This window comes from Lithobates pipiens, unplaced genomic scaffold (genome assembly GCF_037356315.1).
Source record: "Lithobates pipiens isolate NorthernLeopardFrog02 unplaced genomic scaffold, aLitPip1_a1.2 Scaffold_16, whole genome shotgun sequence".
NCBI lineage: Eukaryota > Metazoa > Chordata > Amphibia > Anura > Ranidae > Lithobates > Lithobates pipiens.
Window position 1 is genome coordinate 601778325 of NW_027507748.1, and position 12896 is coordinate 601791220.

A 12896-nucleotide genomic window follows, 5' to 3' on the forward strand; every position below is an offset into this window, starting at 1 on the left:
TTATATGCAGCCACCCGCTTGCGACCAGGCCTTGTTATTCTGCCACTCGGTTCAGAGGAAAGGGCTCAGTCAGGGGAGCCCTTCATGGTTTCTTGCATCAGGGCCCTGACGGTTCTAATTAGGCCACTGGGATGGCCCCTTGCTGTTCCAACATGACTGTGAACCAGTGCACAAAGCAAGGTTCATAAAGACATGGATGAGTGAGTTTGGGGTGTAGGAATTTCACTGGCCTGCACAGAGTCCTGAACTCAACCCGATAGAACAGCTTTGGGATGAATTAGAGTGGAGACTGCAAGCCAAGCCTTCTTGTCCAACATCAGTGCCTGACCTCACAAATGTGCTTGGCAGAATGGTCAATCATTCCCATAGACACACTCCTAAACCTCGTGAACAGCCTTCCTAGAAAAATTGAACACCATATTAAACCCTATGGACCAATACCCTGTACACACGATCTGAAAATTGGACAACAGATCATCAGGTTTTTGTTTTTTTTTTGCATGCTAGTCATATATCGAACCTGAAGAGTTTATTAAAGTTCCAAAAATTCTCATACGACAGAATAAAAAACCAGTAGTGATATCATGTGTTGTGATGTATTTGTATTGTATTTTCGGATGACAACTGTACAGACTAAAGAGAAATCGTACAATCTGGTATTGTACGAGAATTTTTTTTTGTGCATGTCCGATAAAATAATATCGGCTAAACTGTCGTGAATGGCTCTCGAAAGCTCTGTACTAACGATCCGATTATTATTTTTTTTTTATTATTATTATCGCATCGATAGCGGTAGTTTTCGTCCGATTTTCGGATCATGTGTAATGGTCAAAAGACTGGAATGCTATTAAAGTTCATGTGTGTGTATAAAGGCAGACACCATAATATTTTTTCTAATATTGTGTATGTGTATATGTATATGTGTGTGTGTATGTGTGTGTGTGTGTGTGTATATGTATGTATATATATATATATATATATATATATATATATATATATATATATATATATATATATATATATATATATATATATATATATATATATATATATATATATATATATATATATAATTTATTTTTTTATGATTAAAACATCTTTTCACTGATGCATATTATCTGTAGCTGAAGTATTATGCTGTATCACTGACTCGCTTGTGACATGAACACTGTTCCTTTAAAAAGAAACAGGAAGTACTCGGATGCTTTCATCCAGAGCAGTGTCTCCTCCCTATCAGGAACAACTTTGCACACAAGTGTAGAAAATCATATACCCTGTCTATACATTGGTCTGATTTACATACAAGTGCTGCCACTGAATGCTCCTCTCATAATTCAGACTGCGGGACTATTGCTTGGCACATAAAAGGTAAGAACATTCTAAAGCAGCCTTTCTCAACCTTTTCAATACAGAGGAACTCTTGAAATAGTTCTCTGGTTTTAGGGAACACCTGCTAAAAATTAGAAATCTACTATTCAGGATACATTAGTGTGATGGTCAGTGGGAAGAATGGTCCTTACACTTATGGTCATTGGGGAGAATTACCTCCTTTCAGATTTTTAAAAAGATAAATGGTGTCAGTGAGAACTTATCTGAAAGGCAGAAATTTCCCAATGCTGAAGGAACCCCTAGCAACCTCCAGAGGAACCCTAAGGTTCCACGGGAACCCTGGTTGGGAATCACTGTTCTAAAGGATTTTTTTTGTATGTGAGCTTTAATAGATCTTAACAATAATCATTGGATGGTTGTGTGAACGTAAACTAAGACTGTCTTTTTTATTATTAAAAAGAAAAATGTATTAAAACACTGAAGCTATCTATATATAATCTGCAGTAGATAACTTGTATATCTTGCGGCATTAGGTCTGTAATGGCAGTACACACCCTGTCTTAGGGAATCCTGATCTGTCACTTCAGGACAGGTGCTCTGCAAAGAATATACTCAGGTCAAATTACAAGTTTCACAAAAGAAGTAGCCAGGATATGTACTGTGTATATTTGGGTTGAACAGAGCATTGTGTTGGCTTATGTACCTTTTAATCAAGCCAGCACTGAGTATGTGGCATGAAAAAAATCACAAATGCTTCACTTAACAAATACAGTACATCCCTAATTTGGGAAATAGACCAGCATGACATATACAAAATAACGCTGGCTATAATGTAGGATACATTAGAAGTAGATATGGACATGAACGTGGTAATGTTTTGGACTGCCTGTATTGACTTATTAGCTAAATGTTGCAGCTATTCTTATTGTGAATCACATTCTCGCATAAAAAAAAAAAAAAGAAAAGCAAATGTGACACACAGTGAAATTAAAGTGTTACTAAACCCAGGAGCCTGAATTTACTATATTTGGTCTCCCACAGTACACAGAACATGGAAATGCAATTATTTTAGTAAATATAAACTGCTGGGGCTCATGCGCGAAGCTTGACATGGTGGTCGCACTTATATAGACCTCCGAACTCCCCACAGCATCAGCTGGATCCAAGCCGCCTGATTCACAACGCCACCCCGCAATCTTTACCTGGTCCACCGGCGGCCTCGGCAGACTGGTACTAACAGGTCACCGGGGGAAGAACAAACCGAAACTTATCAAGGAGGCACTCGCCCATGCCTCCTCCAAGATGGCGACAAATAGGATACATAGAGCTTTGACACACCATTTACCAATTGGTCCACCTGGTGACATAATTGTCAAGCTACATTTCTACTGCACGAAAGAGCAACTTTTATCTGCTGCCTGTTCTAAGCACTGCAGTTCCAAGGGCATGCATATCAGGTCTTGTGGCGATTTAGCTCCTCTTACCGTGGCAAAATGAAAAGCTATGAAACCCTAACTACAGATCCTTCTACAACATCGGCTTAATTATACCTGCCATTTTCTGTTTGCCTTACAATTCAGCAACACTCTTGCACCTCACCTGAATTGTTGCAGCACTTGCTAGAGACCCTCCACCTAGTGGCCCCTGACCCAGAATCTGAACTGCACTGCCTTGTACCCCTGCACATCCGGTCCCTCACCCTTATCACGCTACACCAATGCGTGCTTCTCCAGGCCCATCCTCCATCCGCAAAGGAACTCCAGTGCGGTCATCAAACTCGGGCCCCGAGAACTCCACTTCACCCAGGCTGGGATGAGTTGACACCATGGAACACTGTCACCTTGTTTACCTTTAACCGCTGTGCTTCTGTGGGGAACTCCTTTGTGTGGTTCCGCATGACCATTGGCTCTGGGCCTGTGCCTGGCTGCAAATTGCTAAAGGCCAGTGTTCTTCCTGCAAGTTACTGAGTTGATATCAGCCCACTTTGGGTTGGATCCTGTTCATGTTACTATTTCTACTGTATTCAGAATAATGTGGCTATATATACAGTACCATATTGTACCTTTTTGCTGCCATACTAACCTTAATGTTTATATCATTCAATGCCTTTTTCCTAGTTATAGTAGCTAAGTAATGTTACACTATATTGTGGTTTATTTTATTCTATTCCTCAGAGATGTTGCAAACTTTTTTGAGTTTAGGTTTACCTTGGGTGCTGTGGGGAGCAAACACTGAACCTCGCCCCCTCCTTTTTGTTTGTTTTTTCTGTGTCCATATACCCTGGTCAGCTGGCTGTCCTGGGTGCCTGCACACAACTTGGTCGGGCAATACTGTTCAGCCCAAAAAGTACTAACTACATACTATGTTGCCTTACGGAAAATTGTTTCCCTGTTCGAAAAAATTTTCTGAATCCTCTTCTTTCTACCTACTTTTTCTCCTTCTCTTCTTGCGAGGGCATCAGATCTCGGTGGGCCCGAAGCTCATTTGTAATGTTCTCTTTTCATTCACCAGATGGCTCCCCTGAATATATTGTTCCTCAATGTTAAGGGCCTTAACTCCCCTCATAAAAGGGTTAAGGGCTTACAGGCATTTGTAATCCTTAAAGGTGGGTGTGATGGCCTTGCAAAAGAAACCCTTTTTTAGCTGCACGATTGACTCCTACTTTTTTTATTTATTTATTTTAAGCTCTCGTTAGGGCCGGTTCACACAGCGGGCGATGCGAGGCGACACGACTCGCCTCGCTCCCGCAAGTCGCCCCCGTTCTGTACAATGGAACCGTTCTGAGTGGAGCGACTCGAGTCGCTCCGACTCAGAAAAAAGGTTCCTGTACTACTTCTGGGCGACTTCGGGGGCGACTTGCATTGACTTCTATACAGAAGTCATCTGCAAGTCGCCGCCGAGGCCGCCGCAGGTCGCGGCGAGGCAAGTCGGAGACGCCTCGCCGCGCCTGCAGTGTGAACCGGCCCTTACCCTCAAGTTTTTTTTTTTTTTTTGTTTTTGTTTTTTCTGCTTCAGCTAGCACAAAACACAGGGGGATCCTACTGGCTTTCCATCATACAATATCATTCACTCTCCCTACTGAGATCAAAAACCCTAAGGGTTGTTACATTTATTCTAGTTGGCCTATTGCAGGATGTTGAGACAACATTGGTCTCTTATGACGAAGCTAACTAAGCACCCCATAGTCATGTGAAACATGTCAGCTTTTCATTGATCCTGTGCCTCTGATGTCTTTGTACCAGAAGAATTTTTAAACCCTCTTCAATATAAGTGTCAGTGTGGCCATGCAGTCTATGCTTCGATTCATTCCTACATACAGAGCCAGCACCTGTTCCATTAGCAGGTGGGATGCATTATGAGAGGTCTGCCTAGAGCAGTGTTCTTTTGTTATTGGCCTCTTATTACGCCCCAATTGATAATCCTTTTTTTTCCTCATATTTACTTCAGGTAGTGCAGACTCATTGACTCTAATCTTGTACTTGTACCCACTCCTAGATAAATCTTCTTATACCCCAGAGTCACTTTCACCCTTTATACATTTACGTAAACTGCTCCAGTGGGCATCCTTTTTAGACACTTGGAGAGAATGTAATCCCATGAAAAAAAATAAAAATATATATATATACTTTTTATTCCTATCCACAAAAATCTTTTTTCCAGAATAGATCATATTTATCCCGGTTACGTCCTTACGATTAGATTCAAGAATAAATCCTATCCCATGGTCTGACCACTGCGCTGTAATCGCCACTATCTCCTCCTTGATTCCTCAAACCAGACCTGGTGTATGAATGATCTGCATCTAGTAAACAAATCCTACTGCTTTGATATACAGCAAGCCCTCAAAGAATACCTCCTGCACAATGCTTCTCCAGATATTTCTCCTGTGGGAAGTCCATAAACCAGCAATTCAAGGCACCAGAATCTCTGTCTCTTCCCATCTTAACCGGGACAAAAAAATTTAATTATAACATTTAGAAGCAGAACATCGCCAACTATTTAATCACTTCCAGTCTCCCTCCACCGAATTGAATAGGACCCGCCTAGAGAAAACTAAAATGGAGCTGGACCTGCTTTTGGCTGAGATAGCTGACAAGGCTATTCATAGGTCCAACTCCAAAATTTATGATAAAGCTAACAAGCAGGATACCTTTTTGGCTCTTCGCCTACATCGGCTGGACCAGGTCCGAAAACCGATCATACTCAAATTGGCTAAGGACCTTCATAAGAGCAATTGTGTTGAGGTGCATTTAGAAAGTCTAACTTCTCCTCTGATCAGGCTAACTCTCCATTCCAGGATCTGCACATGCCAACAATGTCCAATTGCGAGTTGTCATAAACCATGAATCAGACCAAGACAGAAGTACAGTTAAATCACATTTGTTTAATAATAATAAAAGTAAATAGACCAAACATAGTCAAAATATAGCCAAAGTTCAGTAACCGTAACAGTCAGACAAGCCAAGAAGCCAGGGATCAGCATAGTGGAACAGCAAGCAGGATCTGGAACCAGAAGGCATGTCAGCCAAGCAGGTCTTTAACAGGCATGCAGGAGAGAGTCTCTGTGATGTTGACCAGGCAACGGCAGAGAAGATCTGGGCTGGACGGCTTAAGTAAGCAGGACTGACGAGCAGGATATCAACAGGTGAGTCACTGTGGAGAGATAGGAGCTGGCAATTAACTGACATCTGAGTGGCCAGCTCAAAGAAGGAAGGTCTGATCCCAGCCCTGGCAAGAGTCAATGGAACGCCCTTTCTCAGTCAACAAGGTCTTGCTGGAGATCAAGGCCCTTAAACCAAATAAGTGTCCCAGCCCCGACAGCTTCTCGGCTGCATAATTTTAACCACTTCATTACCGACCCATAGTAATATGATTCCCACAAGAGAGATCTCCTGTCCTGGGCTTCCAGGCCGTCTAGGGGGCACATACCTGCTGCATTGCTCGGGACCGGTGCACGTGCTCGGCGGGCGCCATGTCTGCCGGGCACCCGCGATTGGCCATCAACACAGCAGGACCGTGGATCTGTGTGTGTAAACACACAGATCCACATCCTGTCAGGTGAGAGGAGACCAATGGTGTGTTCTGTGTACAGAGACACACCAATCGGTCTCCTCCCCTTGTGAGTCCCTGCCCCCTACAGTTAGAATAACTCCCTAGGAAACATAATTAACCCCTCGATCACCCCCTAGTGTTAACCCCTTCCCTGTCAGTCACATTTAAAAAGTAATCAGTGCAATTTTATAGCACTAATCGCTGTATAAATGTGAATGGTCCCAAAAGTGTCCGATATGTCCATCGCAATGTCAGAGTCACAAAAAAAAATTGCAGATCACCGCCATTACTAATTAAAAAAAAAAAAAATGCCATAAATCTATCCCGTATTTGGTTTGCACAAAAGTTATAGCGTCTACAAATCTATACATGCTTATTGCGATTTATTTATTTTTAACTACTTCCCGACCGCCAGCCATCAAATGACGGGCAGGCAGCGCACCTATTGTAGCGGGAGGGCGTCATATGATGTCCTCCCGTTTTAAACAGGGAATGCGCGTGATTGTGTGCGCGTATCCCTGTTTTTTCTGTGGCGGCGTGTCACGGAGACACCGCTCGCCACTGAAGGGGGTGAACAGCCATTGGGTATGGCTGTTTACCACGTGTCAGGTCACCTTGAGGTGACAGGTGCACACCGTAGGGATCAGGAGTGCACCGCAAGGTTGTGGACCTGTCACGTACCTGGTTGGAGAGCCCAATCGTGCAGGGAGCGGCGCCTCGTAAGCCTCCGGCTCGAGAGCCCCTGGAGGTGGGAACAGGGTTTCAGGAGTCCAGGCTTGATAGCAGGTAGTAGGCAAGCCGGAACAGGTGGTAGACTGGAACGGCAGGTGCAACCAGCGCTGGGTGCTGAACTGGAACTGCAGGACAGCTGGCACAGGTGAACAGGCAGGAACCGCAGAAGTAGTCGGTGCTGGACTTCAGGTAGGTAGGCAGGCGTGGTCTGGGACGAGCAGGGTCGGCAACAATCGGGCAGCAGAAGGCAGAAGCGAGGTCAATCAGGCAAAGGGTCGGAGGCAGGCGGCAAACAGGCAAGGTCCAGGAACAGGCCGGGTACAGGATCAGGAGCACACACACTGGAACGGATAGCAGGAGTCTCGGGAACGCTGTAGACAGGACAGCACTGAGGAGCAGGAGCAGGTCCCTTAAATAGGCAATTGGGCGCCACGAACGGTCGCACGGTACGTCTGCGTACCCCCGTGGGTAGCCGTGCTCCCGTTCGTGACCCCGCGTACCCGCGTACGCCCGTTCAGCTCGTCGCGCACCCGCTCGTGTCAACGCGCACCCGCGTGCGCCTGTTGGGGACTACGTGCACTCGCGTGCGTTCGTTAGCGCCGACCCGAGTCCGAAGGCGCCGACGATCCCCTTGTACGGGGAATCTGCGGGTAAGTCTTCCTTGAACGACCGGGATAGTGGCACGACCGTGACAGGACCCTTCGGCTGACTGCTGCAGACAGGGGACAGATCCCACTGGGGTTAGAGCGTAAGATTCCCTGGGGCGCGGAGTCTAAGAGCCAGCAGGTGTTCACCAGCGCCTCTAGTGGTGAGGATGGACTTGGCTGCAACTGGCTCCAGGTCGCGACCCCCAGGGTCCCCCAGCTCACACCCACAGTAGGCAACAGGAGGATAGGGATGGTGAGGGACAAAGCCAAGGTCGGGGCCACAAGCAGACAAGAATAGTTGGGTACATGCAAAAAGGTCAGGATCACAGGCAAACAGGGATAGTCAAGACACGCCAAAGTCGGTAACGCAAAACAGAAGCAGAGCACACGGCAGGAAACAGGAAGCTAACACACAAAGGAATACACAATGGTTGATCAGCACTGATGGCCTGCAGTGCACAGGTTAATATAGGGCTCCCTGATAGGGCCTGGGGTGGAGCCATGCTTAGAGGAGAGGTTATAAAAGCCACCAGGTGGAAGTGGCTGACCTCTTAGTCTGAAGACATGAGGGAAGGTAAGCAAACACAGGAAGATCACTGCATAACCATGACACCACGTGATCGGCCGTGATGAATATAGGGCTCCCTGATAGGGCCTGGGGTGGAGCCATGCTTAGAGGATAGGTTATAAAAGCCACCAGGTGGAAGTGGCTGACCTCTTAGTGTGAAGACATGAGGGAAGGTAAGCAAACACAGGAAGATCACTGCATAACCATGACACCACGTGATCACGGCCGATCAGATGGTCACACCCCCACTGTGCATGGCGCGTGCGCTCGAGTACGGCGGCGGTGAAGTACCTGTCACATTTTTGCTCGTAGAACGTCTGAAGGTACTACTTAAATGTTGGTGCTCTATATGTGGCCAGGCTGTGTAAAAGTCTCACACATGTGGTATAGCCATACTCGAGAAGAGTAGCAGAATGTATTTTGGGGTGTAATTTGGTGTATGCATATGCTGTGTGTGAGAAATAACCTGATAATATGACAATTTTTGTAAAAAAAAAAATAATAAAAAAAAATCTTCATTTTGCAAAGAATTGTGGGAAAAAATTACAACTTAAAAAAAAACTCACCATGCTACTTAATTAATACCTTGGAATGTCTACTTTCTAAAAAGGGGTCATTTGGAGGGTATTTGTACATTCCTGACTTGTTAGTGTCTCAAGAAATGAGATACACCTGATGTACTGAAGGCCTGATCAGACGTGATCAATTTTCGGTGATTGGCACCATAGTTTGTAGACTCTATAACTTTCTCAAAGACCAAATAATATACACTAATGTGGGTTATTGTTACCAAAGATATGTAGCAGTATAAATTTTGGCCAAAATTTATGAAGAAAAATGACTAATTAGCAAAAATGTATGACAGAAACAAAGAGGCATTTTTTTTTTCACAAAATTTTACATTTTTTTTTATTTCTAGCACAAAAAATAAAAAACCCACTAGTGATTAAATACCACTAAAAGAAAGCTCTATTTGTGTGTGGAAAAAAGGAAGCAAGTTTCATATGGGTACAGTGTTGCATGGCTGAGTAATTGTCATTCAAACTGTGAGAGCGCTGAAAATTGGTCTGGTCAGGAAAGGGGTGTAAGTGCACTGTATTGAGGTGGTTAAACCAAAAATATGTAGAAGAATACATATCGGCTTAAACTGAGGAAATGTGTTTTTTTTTTTTTAAATTGGAATATTATAGCAAAAATAAAAAAGAAAAATGTTTTTTCTTTCAAAATTCTTCTTTTATTTTTAGTGCAAAAAATAAAAAACGTAGAGGTGATCAAATACGACCAAAAGAAAGCTCTATTTGTGGGTAAAAATTTTTTATTTGGGTACAGGGTTGCATTTCCCGCACAATAGTCATTTAAAGTGTGACAAGTGAAATTTAAAAATTGGTCTGGGCAGGAAGGGGCTGAAAACGCCTTGTATTGAATTGGTTAAAGAAAATTCCTGGATAGGGATGAGCCGAACACACCCCCCCCCCCCGGTTCGGTTCGCACCAGAACTTTCGAACGGACCCCAAATTCGTACGAACTTTAGAACCCCATTGAAGTCTATGGGACTCGAACGTTCGAAATTAAAAGTGCTAATTTTAACGGCTAATATGCAAGATGCTGTCCTAAAAAGGGTTTGGGGACCTGGCTCCTGCCCCAGGGGACATGGGTCAATGCCTAAAATGTTTTTAAAAATGGCCGTTTTGGCGGGAGCACTGATTTTAATGACGATTAAAGTGAAAAAATAAAAAGTGAAATATTCCTTTAAATATCGTGCCTGGGGGGTGTCTGTAGTATGCCTGTGAAGTGCCACGTGTTTCCCGTGTTTAGAACAGTCCCTGCACAAAATGACATTTAACAGAAATAGCATCATTTAAAACTGCTTGCGGTTTTAATGTTATATCTGGTTCCTGCAATATGGTTGAAAATCATTGAGAAAAATGGCATAGGTAGCCCTCCCTGCCCATTACCAGCCCCTTTGGGTCTTGTACGCATAATAAGGGGAACCCCGTAACCATATTAAAAAAAGGAAATACGCGGGGCCCCCAGGCCGTATATACTCAGAACAGCAGTATACAATCGGTGCAAACAAGACGGGGACTGTGTAGGTTTGTTGTGTTAAGTAGAATCTGTTTGTAATTTTCAATGGGTACGTTTTTAAAGTGTAGCTCCAGTCAAAAAAACTATCTGGAGCGCCCTGCTGTGAACGATTATATCAAGAATTGTAATTACATGCCATTTGTTGAACAGTGGTAGAAAAATTGACCTTTTGGTGGTTGTGGTGCTGGTGCCACAACACTATAAATCCTGATAGTTACTCTGGGTGGACACAGAAACGGGCCCTCCTGTGAAATATTATATCAATAATTGTAATTACATGTCCCTGTTAAACAGGGGCAGAAAAATTGGGCCTTAGGCACTGGTGCTGGTGCCACGACACTGCAACCTCTCCCATATACTCTAGTTTTAGTGCAGGAATTAGCCCTGCTGCAAAGCATTGCATCAAAAATTGTAATTAAACGCCCCTGTTAGACAGGGGCAGAAAAATTGGGCTGATGGCATCACCCAGAACCAGAAATGTTCTTCCAACATATCAGCGGAGGAGGAAGAGGATAGACAATCGACATAACAGGACAGTCACTCAGCATAGGCAGTCTTGAAGGGATGTGATATTTCAAAAAAAATTATTTGGTTACATCAGCTTCAGGTGCTTGGTAGCTGGTGGTGATCCAAGACTGATTCATCTTGATGAAGGTCAGTCGATCAACTGATTCGGTGGACAGGCGCACCCTGTGATCAGTAACAAAGCCACCAGCAGCACTGAAGGTGCGTTCCGAAAGAACGCTGGATGCAGGACAGGCCAGTAGCTCAATTGCATACTGTGCAAGCTCTGGTCAGTGATCCATCCTCAAGACCCAGTAAGCCAGAGGATTTTCGGTGGGAAAGGTGTCCAAGTCTGACCTTGCCCCTAGGTATTCCTGCACCATGTAAATCAGACGCTGGCGATGGTTGCTGGAACCGATCATACCTTGGGGCTGCGGACTAAAAAATTGTCTGAAAGCATCAGTCAGGCGGCCACCTTCTTCACCGCTCCTTCTGACCGATGGCTCAGCAACACGTTGTCCAGGATCAGGAGTTTGTAACCTCCCAGTCTCTGGGAACGCGTTGCACAGACCTTTCTGCAAGGCCTCCCGGAGATGTCTCATCCTCTGCTCCCTGTGCGATGGCAAGATAAGGTCGGCAACCTTACCCTTGTACCGTGGATCAAGGAGAGTGGCCAGCCAGTAATGGTCCCTCTCCTTGATCCGAAGAATACGAGGATCCTTCCGCAGGCTTTGCAGGATCAGGGAGGCCATGCAGCGTAGGTTAGCTGAGGCATTCGGTCCGGAGTCTTCTGGGTCACTAAGGACAACATGATCCGCAGCTACCTCCTCCCAGCCACGTACAAGTCCACGGGTTTCTTGGGACTGTAAATCATCCCTACAAGACTGCTGCTGATGCTGAGTGCCAGCCTCCACCTCCATGCTGACACAATCATCCTCCTCCTCCTCTTCCTCCTCCTCATCCTCTTCCTGTGTGATGGGTGGCACAGCAGGAACACTGTCTGGATAAAGGGAGCCTTGAGAGGCAAGGAAGTCCTCCTCTTCCTTCCTCTGTTCTGCCTCAAGTGCCCTGTCCATTATTCCACGCAGCGTATGCTCCAAGAGGTGGACAAGAGGTACAGTGTCACTGATGCATGCACTGTCACTGCTCACCATCCTTGTGGCCTCCTCAAATGGTGACAGGACAGTGCATGCATCCCTGATCATGCCCCACTGGCGTGGTGAGAAAAAACCGAGCTCCCCTGACCCTGTCCTGGTGCCGTAGTCGCACAGGTACTCATTGATGGCCCTCTGCTGCGTGTGCAGCCACTGCAGCATGGCCAACGTTGAGTTCCACCTGGTGGGCATGTCACATATAAGGCGGTTCTTGGGCAGGTTCAACTCCTTTTGGAGCTCAGCCAGCCGAGCACAGGCATTAAATGATCAGCGGAAATGCACACAGACTTTCCTGGCCTGCTTCAGGACATCCTGTAAGCCCGGGTACCTGCCCAAGAACCGCTGCACCACCAGGTTAAGGACGTGAGCTACACAGGGCACATGGGTCAGTTGTCCCGGTCGGAGGGCGGAGAGGAGGTTGGTGCCATTGTCGCAAACCACCATTCCTGGCTTAAGCTGGCGTGGTGTCAACCACCTCTCGGCCTGCCCCTGCAGAGCTGACAAAACATCCGCCCCAGTGTGGCTCCTGTCCCCCAAACAAACCAGCGCAAGCACGGCATGGCATAGTTTTGCCTGCGTACTTGCGTAGCCCCTGGAACGCCTACGGAACACCACTGGTTCTGAGGACAGAGCACTGGAAGAGGCCATAGAGGAAGAAGAAGAGGAGGGGGTGGAGGAGAGAGGTGTCTCACAACCAATAGTAGCATTTTGGAGGCGTGGTGGCGGAACAACCTCCAACACTACTGCACCTTGTCCTGCATCCTTCCCAGCTGCCAGAAGAGTGACCCAATGGGCGGTGAAAGACAGGTAACGTCCCTGTCCATG

At 45.6% G+C, this 12896-nt stretch overlaps 1 protein-coding gene across 8 annotated transcripts in view; it reads left to right on the forward strand.

The window, feature by feature from the left end:
- Positions 1 to 1201: 1201 nt before the first annotated feature.
- Positions 1202 to 12896, forward strand: part of PARP4 (poly(ADP-ribose) polymerase family member 4) — a 716724-nt gene continuing 705029 nt past the window's right edge. For all 8 annotated transcript variants that reach the window (XM_077483981.1, XM_077483982.1, XM_077483983.1 and 5 more), the window contains exon 1: positions 1202 to 1368. The gene's annotated coding sequence lies outside the window, so the exon portion shown is untranslated. The remainder of the gene's footprint in view (positions 1369 to 12896) is intronic.